We start from the raw sequence: 20000 nt of genomic DNA on the forward strand, positions 1-20000 counted from the left end.
AAAAAGCTTAATTAAGCCCAGAGAAGTCAATCCAGTTTAACGAATTGCCTTATTACTTAAAATGTGGAGACAGGAAATTATGGATCCCATTTCGTAAACAACCTCTTTCATCCTATGTTACAGGTAGCAAAATTGAACCATGGACTTCTTTACTGTTTATCATATAAACAGTTCATCCTAATGCCAATGTGCCATGCATCTTCTTCCTAGAAATAAACCTAATTTTAATTTAGATGTCTTTTAAATGGAAATAATAAAGACAATGACCATGCTATCAAAGCATTTACACTCCACCCAAATCACTGTGTCCAGATCATTGCCCCGATCCTCAGGAATCTGGGCAACAGAGATCATGACCTGTAATCTACTCTAGAGCAAATAGGAATAAAATCTAAGCATGGCTGCGTACATCACCCTAGCTATATGTAGGTAACTTGCCAACTAATGAAAACCTCCTTCCTCTATCATTTGGGAATCTAAAGCAAGAGACACCGATGCATAACACAACTTAACTATTTCAAGCCCACCCACACCCACTATTCTTCCTTGCCAGGTTTTCATATTGCCAGTTCCAAGTTCTAGTAATTCTGGCAAACAGGTCCTTTTACTGTATTTGTTTAGCATAGCCATGCCACAAGTAGGCTTTCATTATAGATAGAAGTATCCTCCTTTTTTTCTCCATATTGAATTGAACAAATAAATTGCCAAGTAAAACTGGTATCACAATCAGGACTAAGGAAGGCACCAAGGACTTTTAATGGATTTCTAATAAACACCCTATTCAGTACCATGGATAGCGCCTGAAGATCAGCATCTCGCAATCAGGCAGTTTTCTTAAACAGTGCCCACACTTTGTATAAACACTCAGGATAAGATCATCTCTATATCTATCTATCTATCTATCTATCTATCTATCTATCTATCTATCTATCATCTATCATCTATCATCTATCATCTATCATCTATCATCTATCATCTATCATCTATCATCTATCATCTATCATCTATCATCTATCATCTATCATCTATCATCTATCTATCTATCTATCTATCTATCTATCTATCTATCTATCTATCTATCTATCATCTATCTATCTATCTATCTATCTATCTATCTATCTATCTATCATCTATCTATCTATCTATCTATCTATCTATCATCTATCTATCTATCTATCTATCTATCTATCTATCTATCTATCTATCTATCTATCTTCCATTTTTACATAAGATAACTATGGAATATAGTTGGAATTATAATCTGGAATATGTTTATTATGAAGAAAGAAGTAGAAAATAGCCAAATTGAATTCCAAATGAGTACCAAAGGGGTGTGATTTTTGCAACGGAACAGTACACTGCATCAGACTTCCCTGGTATTATCTTTGCAGCCCCACCCAGGAGCATGTATCTGGTTTGATACAGTCCCTTAGAGAGTTTTATTCTATCTGTGTGTGTCTCCAATATTATAGGGGCTTCTGTTATGTTGCAGTAAGGACCTCTGTGCTTATGCAAGTGCATTTACTTAGTAGTGGAAGCCTCTCTGAGTAGGGAATAGATTACCCAGTACAAAGGGGGAAAAGTAGATCATATCTCCACCACAAGTAACTCCTTCAGCTGCAGGATTTTTATTCTGCCCTTGTATGAATGGCAGACATTCATACATAGAAGAAAATCAACGAGTCGTGTTTTGACACATAGCTAAGATGAAAAGACTATCATATTGGGAGTAACAGGTAGTTTTGTTACCTCTTCACAGTCTGCCAAATTCTAGCATGTTTTCCTTTACTTGTGGGATTCAGCGAAAACTATTCAGGGCTGTTCCTGTCCTGTTCTGTTAGTTACACTTTATCTTCTCGGTCCTATCTTGAGTTCTCTTTTTGGTTATGATGAAATGTGATTGTAAAGAGTGATAGAACTGTGGCCAATTGAGGATGCTGACAGATGACAATTTGTTTCAGCTAACATTTCTGATACTTGTTCTGTCAAAGTGATTTTCCTATCCTGCTTTTCTCAGGTAGCTTTTCATAACAAGGAAATTAATGCCTCATTCAAAAATATCAAAGATTTGGATAAGAATGAACTGTATAGTATCTCAACATCCAAAACATCGTTCTATTTTTCTTAATGAGGCAATGTGATGAGTAGGGTCTTGCAACAAACTTACACACAATATACAAGAGATGCCTTCTGCTGAATGCGCTTGAACTTTGCGGGAGACATTTTCTTCCTCGTGGTTTCTAAAAAGTACGTGTAGAGTAGATCTTCGTATCTCTCATTACTTACTTACATTTTTAGCTGGGATATAACCAAGTGAGCAAGATGGATGTATGGACAGATATGCCCCTCCAGGGACATCAAAAAAAATAAATAACATTGCACTGCATAATTGGCATGTAATATGAAGCCTCCTTTGTTGTGTATTGTTGCCAAGAAAACTACATGGTCGTATCCAGGTAGTCACTAAGAAAGAGTAGAGCTGGACTCAAAGGAGTTTTTAACTTTTAGATCTGTTTGTACATATAAGAAGACCGGACTTCTACTGTTGCCTATTCAACAAATCTACCGATTCAATCAGCCAGGCCCGTTTTACAGAGATGTAGGAATTGAAATTGCTGAGAAGTAATAGAATAATCTGTTTCCATAAAATTGACCCTGGAACCATCAATAAGTCTAGAGACCATGAATAACTTTTCCTTGATTTTTTTTTAAAAAAAACTCTGTATACAATATAGATAAAAACTCTGTATACAATACAGATAAAACAAGTTGGCTTGGGATTCCCCTTGAAGAAAGCTTTCTTTTTTTTAAAGGTCAGACATCAATATATTTGTCTACCAAGCATTTTCTGGAAAGGCTATAAGAATTACGTCTGTCGGTCTGTCTGTCTGTCTGTTTATGGAGCTCTGCAATTATTCTTTAATAAAAGAATGTGGAATCCTGCTAGCATAAAGTCTTGATTGATACTAGCTGGCAGAATCTTGGAAACTGTCAGAAATAATGGTGAGATTGCAGCACAAGTCTATCATAATTGTTTTTGGTCATTCAAACCTTTTTGTATGTATGTATGTGAGTGAATTTGTCTCCTAGAAGGAAAAAAGAAATAGCTTAACCAAGCAGTTCTCTCTACTTTATTTATTGTTATAGGATTTCTATCCCGTTTTGAATTTATTAAAAGCCATCTCAAGGCTATCTTTCCATGAAGATGAGGATTTATTATACTGTATTGCAATGAACAATTCAAATATCAAATTCCTCCTTATGGCTTTGCATTCTATACACCCTACGCACCTATAATCTGGTTTTGCATTATCCTCTGGGATTTACATATCCTGTAGAAATTTCAGAGAAATGAACAGGATTTACATATTAGCCCTTTTTTAAAATTGTGGGCTATATGGAAAAATCCAAGGGAGGAATAGTAGTTTAGGAGTATTCCCTGCAGAAGTCCAGAATGTTCAACTGGTTTTAATATTTAGCAGGTTGCAAAGATCATTTAAAGTGTTTAGATGTTGAGTTTGCTGGGCCATAACATATTGAATAGAGGCTACTATGCTTAATAGTGCAAATAAGTTATTCAAACTTGGTTAAATTTAGCTTTTTAAAGTTAGATGAATAAACACTTGTGTATGCTCTTATTTACAGACCAATATGCATATCCAGTAAATTCTCTGAACTTGATCTGTATAGTAGTATAGACTTTTAAAATAAAAATATTGATCTTCACCATAAAAACTGCATAAATGGGGGAAAGTGTTACACTGATGACTTCTTCCTTTCTGATTTATTTAATATCTTGGCATAGAATCATAACAAGCAACGAATTATCAAAGTTTGGAGTCACAGAATACCTTTAAACGTCAGTTTAATGAAGCACCTCTTAATATAGAATTCGGAAGTTCCTTTGGTATCATCCAGCAAACTATGCTTTTGCTCTTAAATCATCATTCTGAAAACATTTTACACTATTGTCTTAAATTCATTAGATGTCTAGAAATAATAGCGTGAAATGTTTTTAAACTTGAAGTTTCAAAAATGAAAATTAGAATGCCGAATTTCCTATACATCTTTAGACCTATGAGCTCATCTCATGTTCCTGGTATTAGATAAAGATTTCATATTCTTTTAAGCTTGAAATATGGCATCATGATTCCTGATTCTATGTTCTGCTTGATGAAATACACAGAGATATGCATTTTATATTCACTTGCCAAAAAAATCACCCATGCAGCTCTTATTAGTTGCCTCCTATTTATTAGCTTAATGTGTCTCACTGCCAAGAAGTTGCCAAAGTATTAGTCATCTTCAGTTTGTACATTATTGAAGAGATTTGTTACTTTTCGGTGTTATTAATAGCAATGCATTCTTCTTACCTTATGGTGTACATTGGAAGCTCTTATTTTTATTGTTCCCAGTTCTTCTTCATTAGCAAGAATGCTTTGTCTGGATCACTTTTAGTTACTGTTCTGACCCCCTCCTCCGTCCAGTAACAAAAGCCGAGACAAGCTTAATTAGAATGTCCTTTAATAGCAAGACCAGAATCTCGGTGGCTGAAAGCCAAGCAAGCAAACAGATAAGGACCTTAGAAGCAAGTCCGACAAACCTTGGCAGCAATTCAGACAAACCTTGGCAGCAATCCAGCCTGCCAAGTTAGTTACGTATTCTTTAGTCAATGCGTTGACTTCTGCAAGAGGGGCATGTCACAAGCAGTCTTTTTTATAGTCTGGAGAGGAGCCTAATGACCACCAGCTGAGTGCAATTACTTCTGTAATTGCATACTTGCTCCTGATGCCTAGTAGCTCTTCAATGGCGTGCATCCAGGAACAACTCATTGCTGGCTTCTGGATCACTCTCCCTTGTCTCCTCCCCACTGGTCTAAGGCTCAGGCGCCACTTGGTGGCCAACCAGTCTGCACCCTGCTTGGAGTCGGAACCCTGTCCCAGGTCCTCCACATCCTCCAGAGCTGACTCATAGGGCCCCTTGCTGTCGAAGTCTGGTGGCAGCTCCAATGGCTCCTGCTGGGCCACAACAATTACCAAGCATAAATAGTCTTTGTTGGTCATGTTTATTTCACTGGCTGTCTCCCTGCCTTAAAGAGGTCTGATTTCTGTTTTGATGCGCTAAAGAAGTATTAATTCTTCCTCCTTCTTTGTCTCATGGGATGCCAATATTTTGTCTACTACTCATAAAGAAAGGGATACCCCGTATGTCAGAAGGTGCGAATTCTGCCATCTCACTGCATTAAAAAGACCTTAGGAATAAAAATCTGAATGAAATCTGAATAAAACACTAAGCAAGCTAGTCATTCCATAAGTATTCATAAGGAACTCTGAGACCCTGTCCTCCTTAGGTCTTCTGTCAATATAAAACCTTATTCTCTACTTAAATGTCATCCTGTGTCTTAATTAAAAAGGATTTGTGTTTCATAATCTAACTTCAGTGAACTGTATCCACCTCTCTTTTTTTAGTAGCTAATGAATCAGAAAATGTTCAAAGAGCTTTTTAATAGACAGTGGCTTCAAATTATTCTTGTATTAACGTATTAAATATTTACTAAGCTAGGGGCCATAGCAAAAGCTTCCCTTGAAGTAATCAAGTTCTAGGATTGTCATGGTATGTAAGAGAGAGACCTTGAGAAATGGGCCAAGAGATTCTGCCTAGGGAATAGTCAGATAAGAGGGGGCATAGCCTGAAGCTGCATATTGGCCAGAAAAAGGGGCTCAGAAGGGACCCTCTCTACAGGGGTGGGTTTCTCACCCCATTCCAACCGGTTCGGTTGGAACGGGGCCGGCGGCGTCCTCGTGCACGTGCGCAGTGCACGCATGCGTACTAGCGTCTGTGCGATGCTCCAGCTGCTCCTGGAGGATCGCGCAGGCACTGTATGCATCCTTCGCATGTGTGGAAGCGCAGAACTCGTCAAAACCGGGTAAGAAAGGCGGGCGGGCGGGTGGACCCTTCGGCGTTCCCGGAAGTTACTTACTTCCGGGTTCGCCGACCAACCGGTTCGCAGGGACCGCCGCGAACCGCCTGAAACCCACCCCTGCCTCTCTAGCTTTTCAGGTTGTAAAGGAAGATGGTGGGAGAGGGGAAGATTTCAGGTTTCCAAGATTCTGTTAATGTAGCCTTATGATGTTAAGGCTTCGCCAGCCAGAGTCTCTTCAAGAGTGAGATGGGTGGCACATGAATTTAACAAATAAATTTGATTTTAATAAATAAACAAAAACAATGCAATAGAATTAGCTCATCTGTTGGTGTTTCCTGTCTGGTCTACAAGTATCAATATAGGTCTTTGTTTTCAGGGCAAGAGATTAACGGCCAATACAGGCTAGAGCAGAGGTGGGTTCCTACCAGTTCGCACCTATTCAGTAGAACCGGTTCGTCAAATCTACTGAACCGGTTAGAAGAGATTCTACCAGTGGACCCGGAAAGCAGGCCACACCTACAGAAGAGGTTCCAAAATTTTTTGAAACCTACCACTGGACTAGAGCAAAGTACGCATGGGTGAAATCTCAAAAGGTGCAGTTAAGGATCAATGAGACCAATAATTTGGTTCAGGTTGGTTAAGAAAGGACGTTTCAGAGGCAGTAAGCAGCCAGAATTCAGGTTCCAAAATATGATATTTTAAGTAAGTAACTTAATGATTTTTAATCATTATGTATGGCCTCATATTAAAGCTTGCCAACTAAGGATAGGTTCTCAGGCTAGTGTCAGAACTTGGACCTGGTGTTGTGGAACTTGGTTTTGAGATCACTCAGCAGCATTAACACCACATAATCACTGTGACTCGACAAATGCGCACCCGACCAATGTGCGATTAGGGTTTTTAGGTTAGGGTTAGGGTTAGGGTTAGGGTTAGGGTTAGGGTTAGGGTAAGGGTTAGGGTTAGGGTTAGGGTTAGGGTAAGGGTAAGGGTTAGGGTTAGGGTAAGGGTTAGGGTTAGGGTTAGGGTTAGGGTTAGGGTTAGGGTAAGGGTTAGGGTAAGGGTTAGGGTAAGGGTTAGGGTTAGGGTTAGGGTAAGGGTTAGGGTAAGGGTTAGGGTTAGGGTTAGGGTTAGGGTTAGGGTTAGGGTTAGGGTAAGGGTTAGGGTTAGGGTTAGGGTAAGGGTTAGGGTAAGGGTTAGGGTTAGGGTTAGGGTTAGGGTTGTTAATGTTGTTACCGTTGTTTTCGCGTTGTTTTCGATGGCACGCTTTTGTCGGTGCGCATTTGTCGATGCGCTTTAGTGGACGCGCTTTCGACTTCACCGTTTTGTTGTGCCGGTTTTGTCGACGCGCATTTGTCGGGCGCGCATTTGTCGGTGAACCCATAATCACATGATCATATCTGATTTGCTACATAATTATGCATGTATTTCTATTGCGTGGAAGATACTAGAAAACATGTCATTGTATTATCATTTGCGCCTTGTCCTACAGACACTAATTATACGGAGAGGGGAGCTTGACCAAGTTGCTTTTAAAACAATTGTGCCTTTTTCTTGGATAACAATAATCCAAAGAATAATAATTGTTTCTTTTGGGGAAAACTTGGTGGATGCCACCCATGAAAACTAATTCGAATTAGTTTTATGATACTATAGCTATTGATTTTTTAAAATCTGAAATGTTTAGTTCCTGCAGGTATAATCTTCATTGGGTTAAATAGCAAATACAGTCTTTCCTAAAAGGTTTTGGGATGAATCTGTTCCCATTATTTTCTACCTATCTTGAAGCATTCTGCTCAAACAATCTTATTCGTTCCCATCCTTCCAGCATGCCCACAATGGGACAGAGTACTTCATTCAGGTTAAGCAATATTAATATTCATTTGTTACTAGAAGGTACTGCTGAAAGTTTGCGGATAGATTCTGCATTCCGATCAAATCAGTACAAGACATGTAATATCTGCCATGATGATGGGAGCTTTTCCTGACATGGTGACCTGGGATCAATTTGAGCTTATGAATCCTGAAAAGTAGACAGGATACTTAGTGGGGTTAGTCCATCCACCTGCAGACTAGATGCGTGTTCTACCTACCTAATGAAAGTTGTAAGGAAGGTGACAGAAGGTGGCAATACATTTGACTTGAAACAGTCTCCTCACCAAGAAGCCATCCCTTTACCTAGCCAGATTAGATCATTACTCTCCAGTCACTTCATTTTTTAATTAAAAAATATTGAGAAGTTGGATGGCCAACATCTATAGAGAATCCTGGAAGACATAGATTATCTGGACCAGTGGTGGGATTCAGTTCACCGACAAGTGCGCACTAGTCAAATGCGCGCTGAAAAAACCGCGCCAACAAAACTGTGATGTCAAAATCGTGCGCCAATCAACAATCAGCAAACTAGGATGCGAAAACAACCTTATAACCCATCCACCCTAACCCTAACCCTAACCCTAACCCTAACCCTAACCCTAACCCTAGCCCTAACCCTAACCCTAACCCTAACCCTAAGGCTAAGCCTAAGCCTAAGCCTCACCCTAACCCTAACCCTAACCCTAACCCTAACCCTAACCCTAACCCTAACCCTAACCCTAACCCTAACCCTAACCCTAACCCTAACCCTAACCCTAACCCTAACCCTAACCCTAACCCTAATTGCGGTTTTGACGGCGCGGTTTTGTCAGCGCGGTTTTGTCGGCGCGCATTTGACTAGCGCGCATTTGTTGGGTCACAGTGGGATTCAACCAATTCACACCTATTTGGGGGAACCGGTTGTTAACTTTCTAAGCAGTTCACAGAACTGGTTGTTAGAGGAAATGTCATTTTGTTTTTTTCCCCTTTACAGGGCTAATCCTGTAAGGAAGGAAGGCAGGAAACATTCTGGTGTTGTTTCTAGCCTCATCTTTATTGCCCTGCTTACAGAAACTGCCTCTCCAGTTAACCCTTCTTACATTATAACAGCTAAGGTCAAGTGCCCATCGACATGAGTGACGTTGAGTTGGCCAAGCCCAACCAGTCACATGACCACTGAGTCCTGCCTACCCAGCTAGTCATTAGGGCAGAGAACTGGTTGTTAAATTATTTGAATCCCACCACTGATCTGGACCATTACCAATTGGGAATCCCAGTGGGATACAGGACAGAAACGCCATCAGTCACCTTGAAGGATGGCTTATGAGAGGTATGGAAGACTTTGAATGCAATTGTAACTTTTAGCCCTGAGTTTGGTATTCTGTAAGCCATTTGGACCCTACATACAGGAATTACAGGCCTAGATAAATGTAAATTTGCTGTACTAATTTTCTGAATTTTAAGAAATTTCAATGTGCATTTTAAAATGAACCAGTAAAGTGATGGTTACCTTCTAAAGAAACATCTGCATTTTGCTTTTAAAGTAAAACTTCAAAATTTGCAAATTTTGTTTCTCGGCCCTTAAAAAGAAGCCTGTCCTGAGACTAATAAATGATGGGAACAAGATAGATCAGTGAGCCCTTACAGGAAACACAAATATCACCTATCTTGCCAGCAGTGGTGGGTTTCAAAAATTGTTCGAACCTACTCTGTGGGTGTGGCCTCCTTTGTGGGAGTGGCTTGCCACCCATGTGACCGGATGGGAGTGGCTTGCCACCCCTGTGACCGGATATGAAGATGCCGATGACACTTGTCAGAACCACCTTAAATTACCTCACACACAGCACTGGCATGCATAAGAATAGGATGTAAACTTGTTTTTTAAAAGGCATCTTTGGTTTGCGTTAAAACAACTTCAACACACGCAATGTTCTGACTGCACCACAAATGCAGTAGTCATCCTTACCTTTCACAGAGGCACTGAGTTTTATAAATAGGAGCATGATAGTGTAGAATAATCATATCCAAGGACCAGTGGTGGGTTTCAAAAAATGTTTGGAACCTCTTCTGTAGGTGTGGCCTGCTTTCCGGGTCCACTGGTGGAACCTCTTCTCACCGGTTCGGTAGATTTGACGAACCGGTTCTACCGAATAGGTGGGAACTGGTAGGAACCCACCTCTGCCTGCCAGCTAAAAATCATACATCCCAGCTTGGGAATCTTGAGATGTAATAGAGTTGGAAAGATTTTGTTATAAATAGAGTTTAGAGTTTAATAAAATTTGTATGCCGCCCACTCCCATTGGGACTCTGGGCGGCTCACAACAAGACAAAAGAAACATTTAAAATTTAAAAATAGAAAATACAATATTAAAATGCCACATCATCCATTCATCTAAGCGGGGCTGGATATCAATCAACAGCCCCAGGCCTGCTGGAACAGCCAGGTCTTGAAATAGATAGATAGATAGATAGATAGATAGATAGATAGATAGATAGATAGATAGATAGGTAGGTAGGTAGGTAGGTAGGTAGGTAGGTAGGTAGGTAGGTAGGTAGGTAGGTAGGTAGATGATAGATAGATAGATGATAGATAGATAGATGATAGATAGATAGATGATAAATAGATAGAGATAGATAGATAGATAGATAGATAGATAGATAGATAGATAGGTAGGTAGGTAGGTAGGTAGGTAGGTAGATGATAGATAGATAGATGATAGATAGATAGATGATAGATAGATAGATGATAGATAGATAGATGATAGATAGATAGATGATAAATAGATAGAGATAGATAGATAGATAGATAGATAGATAGATAGGTAGGTAGGTAGGTAGGTAGGTAGGTAGGTAGGTAGGTAGGTAGGTAGATGATAGATAGATAGATGATAGATAGATAGATGATAGATAGATAGATGATAGATAGATAGATGATAGATAGATAGATGATAAATAGATAGAGATAGATAGATAGATAGGTAGGTAGGTAGGTAGGTAGGTAGATGATAGATAGATATAGATAGATAGATGATAGATAGATAGATAGATAGATAGATAGATAGATAATTATAAATAAATAATTTATATTTTGAACAGCATAGGGCCTAGCCCAAGTAGCTGGGAAAGCCACGCATTGAGGCATCCCTGGAAGGAGGTTGCAAAGAAGTGTGGGGAAAAAAAAGACAGATTTGGATCAAATGAAGTAAGAAGCCAAATTAGTAGTTGTCAGGTAAAGATCTGGTTTACCCCCAATTCAAATTATATTTGAATTATTATAGGAGGAAGTGGAGTTGGAGCTTAAGAAAAAATAGGCTACCTTCCCCCACCTCTCCTCTTTCCAGTAGCTGCGGTGGCGCAGTGATTACAATGTAGTAATGCAGGCCACTTCAGCTGACTGCTATCTGCAGTTCAGCGGTTCTAATCTCACCGGCTCAAGGTTGACTCAGCCTTCCATCCTTCCGAGGTGGGTGAAATGAGGACCCAGACTGTGGGGGGCGATATGTTGACTCTGTAAACCGCTTAGAGAGGGCTGAAAGCCCTATGAAGCGGTATATAAGTCTAACTGCTATTGCTATTGCCATACTGGGAGGAGGACAAATCCTGCAAATTGGTTACAGATGAAACTGTAAGCTTCTTTTACAGAAATGTTAGAAGTCTACCCAACTGAATAATTAAGTCTAACTGCTATTGCTATTGCTAACTCTGCATTACACTGTCAGGAGTTTGATTGCGACTGGCTCAAGGTTGATTCAGCCTTCCATCCTTCTGAAGTGGGTAAAATGAGGACCCAGATTGTTGGGGTAAATATGCTGATTCTGTAAACTGCTTAGGAAGAGCTTGAAAGCACCGTGAAGCAATGTATATGTCTAAGTGCTAAGTGCAAAGCTGAGCATGGATCACCATTCCTAGGCATAGATTAATATAAATCTCGCAGATTCTAAACTTATGTTTAGAATTCCAGTGCCATAGGATCCTGTTGGGAAAGTCTGCGTATCTGTCAGTTCAACTGGGATGACTTAGGATACAGCTAACTTTACCAACCGTCTAATGAAGGAGCATTGTAATTGCATATTATTATCAGATAATGCAGCAATGCCTACTTATTTTCTCTTTTTTAATTGTACAGTGAAAGAATCAGCTTTAGTATATTTTAACCACCTCTTGACAACTTGTATGTTGGTGTCTCAACCATCTCTTGAGTCCCTCCTTTTTTAAGGCAATTGCATTGGTTTTAGAAAGACCAGTTTCTGCAATCAGCAGAATCAAATTGACTAGATTATTCTTACAAGATACCGTTCCCCAGAAATGATTATTCTTACAAGATACTGTTCCCCAGTAGTTAGATCACTGGATGTCAGAGAGAAGCTAGAAGGATGCTTCATTCCTGGCAATGTTATATTCTGGCTCTTATCTTTCTTTACTTTCTTCACTTTCGCTGCTATCTTTTCATAACCAGTAAAAGTATTTTAATTCCACGAACAATGGAGTTAGGAGTTTTCTTTCTTGGTTACTGAGGGAGGCACACCTGACAGTTACATTAGAATACCTCATAGGGAGGCATTCTAATATTTAACAAATAATTTGGAGTTTGATGAGATTTTAAGAGTGGGGAAGAAGGGTAGAGGGGAATGTTGGAGGGAAGATGGAAAGTTGGAGGGGGGCGAAAGAAAGGGTGTATGGAGGGTTGAAGAGGTACATTGGGTTTCTATTTTGGGGGGTATTGTTGACAAGAGGAATGGCTGTGTTTATTATTTAATGTTATATGGCCCCGGTTATGCACAGTATATATGTGACTGTACGAAATGAAAATGGAAAAAAAATAAAAACACATTTACATTTAAGAGTACAAAAAGTATGGCTAGAAGTTTGAAGGCTGCTCATCAGCATCCCTTCCGATCCATCAAAGTGGAAGTTTAATGATGCATGATTGTATATGATCGATGCTTACATGTTGTAGGACCTTAAGGCTGTCATTGATCCCTTTAAATCCTCAAAACCTTCACCCAAAGAAGAAAAGTTTCACCACCTTTTGAAAAGTAGGTATTACACATGCCGAAAAAAGCTGGCTTCCAAATAAATGTTACCTTTCTGGCTCAGGAAAACCTTTACCTCTCAATTTTGCCACTTGTGCCAAAATTTCTTAACATTGATGAATTGGAAGAAAAGTGACTGAAGATTGCAATCTGGGGAAGAAATGGAGTTGCTTAATTCTAAATCCATTTATCTAGGTAATAAGGCTAAAAATATCGAGGAGGTGGTGATTCAGTCCTGTATATTTGCTTGGTAAATGTGTAATTATGCCAGCACCCTGGGCTGTTTTGTTTTCTAACGTAAATAGAGAGTGATATAGGATGGAGATATGAGACAATAGTTCCCTGGGGAGCCAGCAAGTTTATCTGGGCATTTGGGGTCAAAAAGCCAGATTTAGTGGCACACAAGGAACCGTGCTTTGCTGTTAATAGATGGAACAATCACTACATTATTTCTGCTTTTGCTGTCAAGCATCGTTGTCATCTGAAAAAAAATGATCTTTCGTAGCCAGAGTCAAAAATCTGATAAAAATTAAGACACTTTCAACCTCTTGCCTTCCCAGTTTTCTATTAGCAAGCAGAAATCAGTGGCCAGGCCTCCTGTTTTGAATTTATTTACATGGTTGCTTGGAAAGTTACAATTGGGTTAGGATATAAGATGGGAAGTGTAAAGCAGCAATATCTACTTAATTTAGCTTCTATTAATCATATCTGAGCACAATAACAGACCTAGAACACATGGGCTGGCTTTCTAAAGGCTATGCAGAGTCCACTGGATGCTTTAGTGAATTATGCATCAGCAGTGCAGGTTTTTGCCAGGACCATAGCGAGGTGGCGCAGTGGGTAGAATGCAGTACTGCAGGCCGCTTCAGCTGACTGCTAGATCAGCAGTTCAGCGGTTCAAATCTCACCGGCTCAGGGTTGACTCAGCCTTCCATCCTTCCGAGGTGGGTAAAATGAGGACCCGGATTGTTGTTGGGGGCAATATGCTGACTCTGTAAACCGCTTAGAGAGGGCTGAAAGCCCTATGAAGCGGTATATAAGTCTAACTGCTATTGCTATTGCCATACTGGGAGGAGGACAAATCCTGCAAATTTGTTACAGATGAAACTGTAAGCTTCTTTTACAGAAATGTTAGAAGTCTACCCAACTGAATAACTATATGGTAGTAGCGAGTCTGCCCAATTGGTTTTATTGATTCTACCATCCAGTGGTGGGATTCAGCCAGTTTGCATCTGTTCAGGAGAACCGGTTGGTAACTTTTTAAGCAGTTCGGAGAACCAGTTGTTGGAAGAAATCTCCTTTTGTTTTTTTCCACTTTACAGGGCTAATCCTGTAAGGAAGGAAACATTCTGGTGTTGTTTCTAGCCTAATCTTTATTGCCCTGCTTACAGAAACTGTCTCTCCGGTTAACCCTTATTACATTGTAACAGCTAAGGTGAAGTGCCCATCGACATGAGTGATGTTGAGTTGGCCATGCCCACCCAGTCACATGACCACCAAGCCCCACCTATCCTGCTGGTCATTAGGGCAGAGAACCGGTTGTTAAATTATTTGAATCCCACCACTGCTACTATCCTGTATCTTTGTGTGCAGAATTCAGATTTGTGAAATCTCCCAATCCTTTGGCGGGTGGGGGCAAATACTTCACAGCATAGAATTTCCTAAAGTCATCAAAGACCCCCACACACATATCCATTCAGAGCTAGGCATCAGTAATTCTGGGTCCATAATAATGTCCTTGTTATATTTTTTTTAAAAAAAACTCAAGAAAAGTTCCTTATTTCAAGTTGAGTGTGCATTTTCGTGGCTGCAATTAGAAGGAAATAATCAATGGAATTTGTGGCTCGGGCCCCAAAGAAGAAATAGGATCCCTTCAGGGGTGGGTTTCTCGCCCCGTTCCAACCGGTTCGGCGCATACTGGAGGATCGCGCAGGCGCTGTATGTGTCCTGCGCATGCGTGGAAGCGCAGAATTCAGCAAAACCGGGTAAGGAGTGGGTGCGGGCGCGCGCGGGCGCGCGGGCGCGGGGGGGGGGGCTTCGCCGTTCCTGGAAGTTACTTACTTCCGGGTTCGGCGACCAACCGGATCGCGGGGACCGCCGCGAACCGGTTGAAACCCACCCCTGGATCCCTTACCACAAATTACAAATGGACTTTCCATTCACAGTAACGTGCAGTTTAAGACTAGTACTAATGAATGTGATTTGTTAGTTAGGCTTAGAAGTTTTGAATATAGTTATTGTTCACATGCTTTAGGTTTAGCATAAGAGTGAGGTGAGCATATGTTATGTGTGAGTCAGGCCATTATGGTTTGTGCAACATGCTATGACTTAGCATAATATGGAATTTAGCCCGAGGGTGAATTACTAACAAAACAATTAAGAATAAAGCTTGTCTATATCAGATCATGCCTGGGGCAGAATCCTGTGTCATTGGGAAGTATATAAAATGCTATATAAAAACATAAGATAGCCTAATTTTGTTCCATCATTCGATTAAGCAGTATGATTTCCCACAAAGTGATTGAACGGAACATCTCAAATTGTTCTTCCTTTACATTAAAATAAATACATCATGTATACTTCTTGTATTTCCTTTGAAAGTCATGTTTTACATAACATTAACATACGATTGTCAACCCACGGCTTCTGAACCCTTTTCTGCAGATCTTGGAATCATTCAAGATTCTCTCACTACCGGATTTGGTAGCAAAATGCCTAAAAGCAGTCGTGTTTGATTTCCTGTTGATTTTGTGTGATAGCAATAAAAGCTTCCCTTGTCACCAGCGCAGTGAGGGCAAACTTATGGCACATGTGTGAAAGGTGATACACCATGCCGTTTTGTGTGACATGCTAGCGTTGCCAGCTGACAGCAACTATAGCCAAAAACATTCATGCATAATTTTTGGAGATTGTTGAGGCTGCATGAGAATAGGCACGCTCCTGCACTGCTGTAAATCCTCCAGTGGTGGCCCCGCCTGCAGAGGTGCCCCCACCTGCAGAGGTGGCCCCTGCAGCCAGAGGTGGCCTCCTTCTTGTGTGGCCCCCAAAAATCATGTAACCAGTTCAAGAACTAATGCCTTGTCCAACTCAGAGTTGTCTCAGGAAGAGTGTAGGGAGACTTGTCAACAGAAACAGAATACCCCCTGATGGTAAGTGGTATGTGGCAGATCCTGGAGATCACATGCAATAGCAATAGCAGTTAGACTTATATACCGCTTCATAGGGCTTTCAGCCCTCTCTAAGCGGTTTACAGAGTCAGCATATCGCCCCCCCACAGTCTGGGTCCTCATTTCACCCACCTCGGAAGGATGGAAGGCTGAGTCAACCTTGAGCCGGTGAGATTAGAACCGCTGAACTGCAGATAACAGTCAACTGAAGTGGCCTGCAGTACTGCACCCTAACCACTGCGCCACCTCGGCTCTTATTGGACATGCATCATTGGACTGCATTTTTTAATGGTAACTGAATATGGAAAGAATTATTTCACATTTGTTCAGGGACAGGAGGACAGGGCTGGACACACCAGCAGTATCAACTAAGGCATTTTTCAAAAATCTGACACGCTAAGCCTGAAGGGTTTGCCATCACTGTTCTAATGACCCCTTAAACCAAGGCTGTCAATCTTGCAGCCTGTGGGCGAGATGCTGGCCACACCCATGCTAGCCACACCCACACCTGGTTTAATGAATGGGGGGGGAATCCCGATACGTCACGTGATGCCACGTGAGTTTGACACCTCGGCCTTAAACCATTATTCCTCCCAGCAACTGTGAGATGACACTTGTTTATTGTCTACCCATGAATTATAATAGCAATAGCAATAGCAGTTAGACTTATATACCGCTTCATAGGGCTTTCAGCCCTCTCTAAGCGGTTTACAGAGTCAGCATATCGCCCCCAAGAACAATCCGGGTCCTCATTTCACCCACCTCAGAAGGATGGAAGGCTGAGTCAACCTTGAGATTAGAACCGCTGAACTGCAGATAACAGTCAGCTGAAGTGGCCTGCAGTACTGCACCCTAACCACTGCGCCACCTTATAAAGGGACTCATAAGCATTTTAGTATACATTTTACTATTTTTTTTCACGCTGCGCCTCAAAGTTAATAATTAGAATGCTTTAGATGGAAATCAGTTATTTGAGGAGAAAAAACACTGAATTCGGTGTAGCCTACTCCTGATACTGTAACCAGAAGGTTATTGTGTGAAAGCCACCATCTTCCGGCAGGCATCAAATATGAAATCTTTTGATTTTCAGGTTTTAAGCCCTGTATAAACACCACTCCATATTTTTATGAAATGCTGTTGATAATTCTTTCTGTCACCAATTAACTATTAAATGCTTTTAAATACTCTTTAAAATGACAGTGTTATTATCAGATACCATCAAATATAACTAGCTGAACATAATGGAAAGAAAAATATTCAGAAGTAAAGATAATGGTAAATATTTGATATCAACTTTGACAAGAGAAAATTTTTGAAGAGAGCCAATTAGTTTCTTCTGGATCTATGTTTTAAATGGAAGGCTGACAGAATATCACATTGTGTAAAGGTGAAGGATTTCTTGGATGAACTTAGATTTGAATTTGAAAGAAATGCACTCAATATCAATTATAGTGACTCGTTATTATCTTCACCACTTTACGTCAAAATTTCACCAGTTAATTTATAATGTATTAAATCCTAATCATCAAAAGCAAAATAAATAAATTAAAATAGCAATCAAATATAGTGTGTTGGCAGCAGGGGTGGGTTCCTGCCAATTCTAACCGCTTCTATAGAAGAGGTTCCACAAATCTACAGTGCCGTTTAGAACCGGTTCCAGCTCCCCCTCCCCCGCCGTCTGCACATCATCAAGATGAAGATCGAGAGGAGGAATTCTGGGTGTTGAAGTCCACAAGTCTTAAAGCTGTCAAGTTTGAACACTCTTGGTTTTTTTTTCTAAAGGGTAAGGGGTGCAAGGATCTTGTAACTTGACAGCTTTAAGACTTGCACACTTCAATGCCAGAGTTCTTGAGCCAACATGACTGAAGGAGGAATTCTGGGAGTTGAAGTCCACAAGTCTTAAAGCTGTCAAGTTTGAACACCCCTGGGGTTTTTTTTTTCCTAAAGGGTTAGGGGTGCAAGGATCTTGTAACTTGACAGCTTTAAGACTTGCACACTTCAATGCCAGAGTTCCTGAGCCAACCTGACTGGAGGAGGAATTCTGGGAGCTGAAGTCCACACGCCACTCCCACCCGATCACATGGTCAGCAAGCCACTCCCACAAAGCAGGACACACCTACAGAAGAGGTTCTAAAAAAATTTGAAACCCACCACTGGTTGGCAGATAGTATGCAGATTTAGAAGGTCCTTTTGAATTATATTCATCAGCATAGCCTTTATATATCTACTTGCAGATATGTCCCATTGAGTTGGGTAGGGTTTCTTTCCATATACATTTGCTTAATAGGCACGCAGTATTCATTCGAGCCGAGGTGGCGCAGTGGTTAGGGTGCAGTACTGCAGGCCACTTCAGCTGGCTGTTATCTGCAGTTCAGCGGTTCTAATCTCACTGGCTCAAGGTCGACTCAGCCTTCCATCCTTCCGAGGTGGGTGAAATGAGGACCCGGATTGTTGTTGGGGGCGATATGCTGACTCTGTAAACCGCTTAGAGAGGGCTGAAAGCCCTATGAAGCGGTATATAAGTCTAACTGCTATTGGTATTGCTATTAACAACTGTGGCAAGGAAGTCATAACATGGGACAAAATTCACTTAAGAAATGTCTCGCTTAGCAACAGAAATTTTTGGCTCAATTATGTTTGTAGATCAAGGACTACCTGTACTTTGGATTTTTTTTAAACTGACACACACCAGAGCCGAGGTGGCACAGTGGGTAGAGTGCAGTACTGCAGGCCACTTCAGCTGACTGTTATCTGCAGTTCAGCGGTTCTAATCTCACCGGCTCAAGGTTGACTCAGCCTTCCATCCTTCCGAGGTGGGTGAAATGAGGACCCGGATTGTTGGGGGCAATATGCTGACTCTGTAAACCGCTTAGAGAGGGCTGAAAGCCCTATGAAGCGGTATATAAGTCTAACTGCTATTGCTACCTTAACTTCTTAGGATCCAAAGTACCATGGAGGTGTTTCATACAAGCACCCATCAAACTAGATAAAAAAAACGCTGCACCGATGAATTCTGCAAAATCTCAAAAAAAATTCATGAGTGGAAGACTAAACCTTATGAAGACACATCTAATTCAAGATGTGTGCAACCCTGGCCATATTAATTCGATAATAAGTAAGTCACATAACTTACATAAAAATGTAGAAGTGGATTATTAGGAAGGTTTTATATCTCTTAAACTGCATGTGGATATATTATCCCACATGGAATAAAAATATATAGTTTTACATAATAGGAAGCCTTTGCAAATCAAATTTTTGTAGATCCCAGATTCTAATATACTATAATACAGTATGTCATATATTCACCTTTGCAGAGTTACTTGTGAAAACTTGATTTTACCTAGCACGACTTTCTTGAATGGATCAAAGGAATTGCTCCTTGGTAAAATTTGGAGAATTTCAGAAGAGATCCTTGTAACTTGTTAAAGGACTGTAATTCTTGTTGAGGGGAAATGACTATCAGTATGGTTCACATCTGCAATGTTTCTACAGCCTAAGGGTAAACATGTTAACTCAGACTTAAAATGACTGCTCAGACTATGTTCTTGAGCAGCTTAAATTAATTTAAATGTGCTGAAAGACTTCCAGAGCTGTTGTGCTCCAAGTCTGTGATATATAATGTGCATGAATTAATGCTTGATTTCGTGTTGATCTTTAGCTGTTAGCAAATAATCAGTGAAAGTAATTATTTGCCTTTTTATATCACTGTAAAAAATCCCCCCCGGCAATCTAATTGGCTCCTGTAAAGAATAATTAGAATTTGCAGTTGGGGAGAGATTACTTCATTCCATACTCTTGAGTCTGTAAGATAATATTGAAAGAGGTTATAAGCCAAAGAGCTCATAACTGAACCAAAGACATATACAATCCTGGAGGCGGAGAATTATATATCAGCTGAGCTCAGCTGATAAGGAGAAGAACTCTGTGGCTTAATGGTTAACACATCTGCCTAAGATGCAATACAGCACAGGTTCTAATCCCAGTAAGGGTATGGCTAGCTGATGAGAGCTAAATAGCTTGAAA

General features: G+C 40.5%; 1 protein-coding gene across 1 annotated transcript in view; it reads left to right on the top strand.

The window, feature by feature from the left end:
* Positions 1–20000, top strand: part of CACNA1E (calcium voltage-gated channel subunit alpha1 E) — a 407324-nt gene that overhangs the window by 52359 nt on the left and 334965 nt on the right. The window lies entirely within an intron of this gene.

This window comes from Thamnophis sirtalis, unplaced genomic scaffold, assembly GCF_051295495.1.
Source record: "Thamnophis sirtalis isolate CommonGarterSnake01/CBP01778 unplaced genomic scaffold, rThaSir2_p1.2 scaffold_12, whole genome shotgun sequence".
Lineage (NCBI taxonomy): Eukaryota > Metazoa > Chordata > Lepidosauria > Squamata > Natricidae > Thamnophis > Thamnophis sirtalis.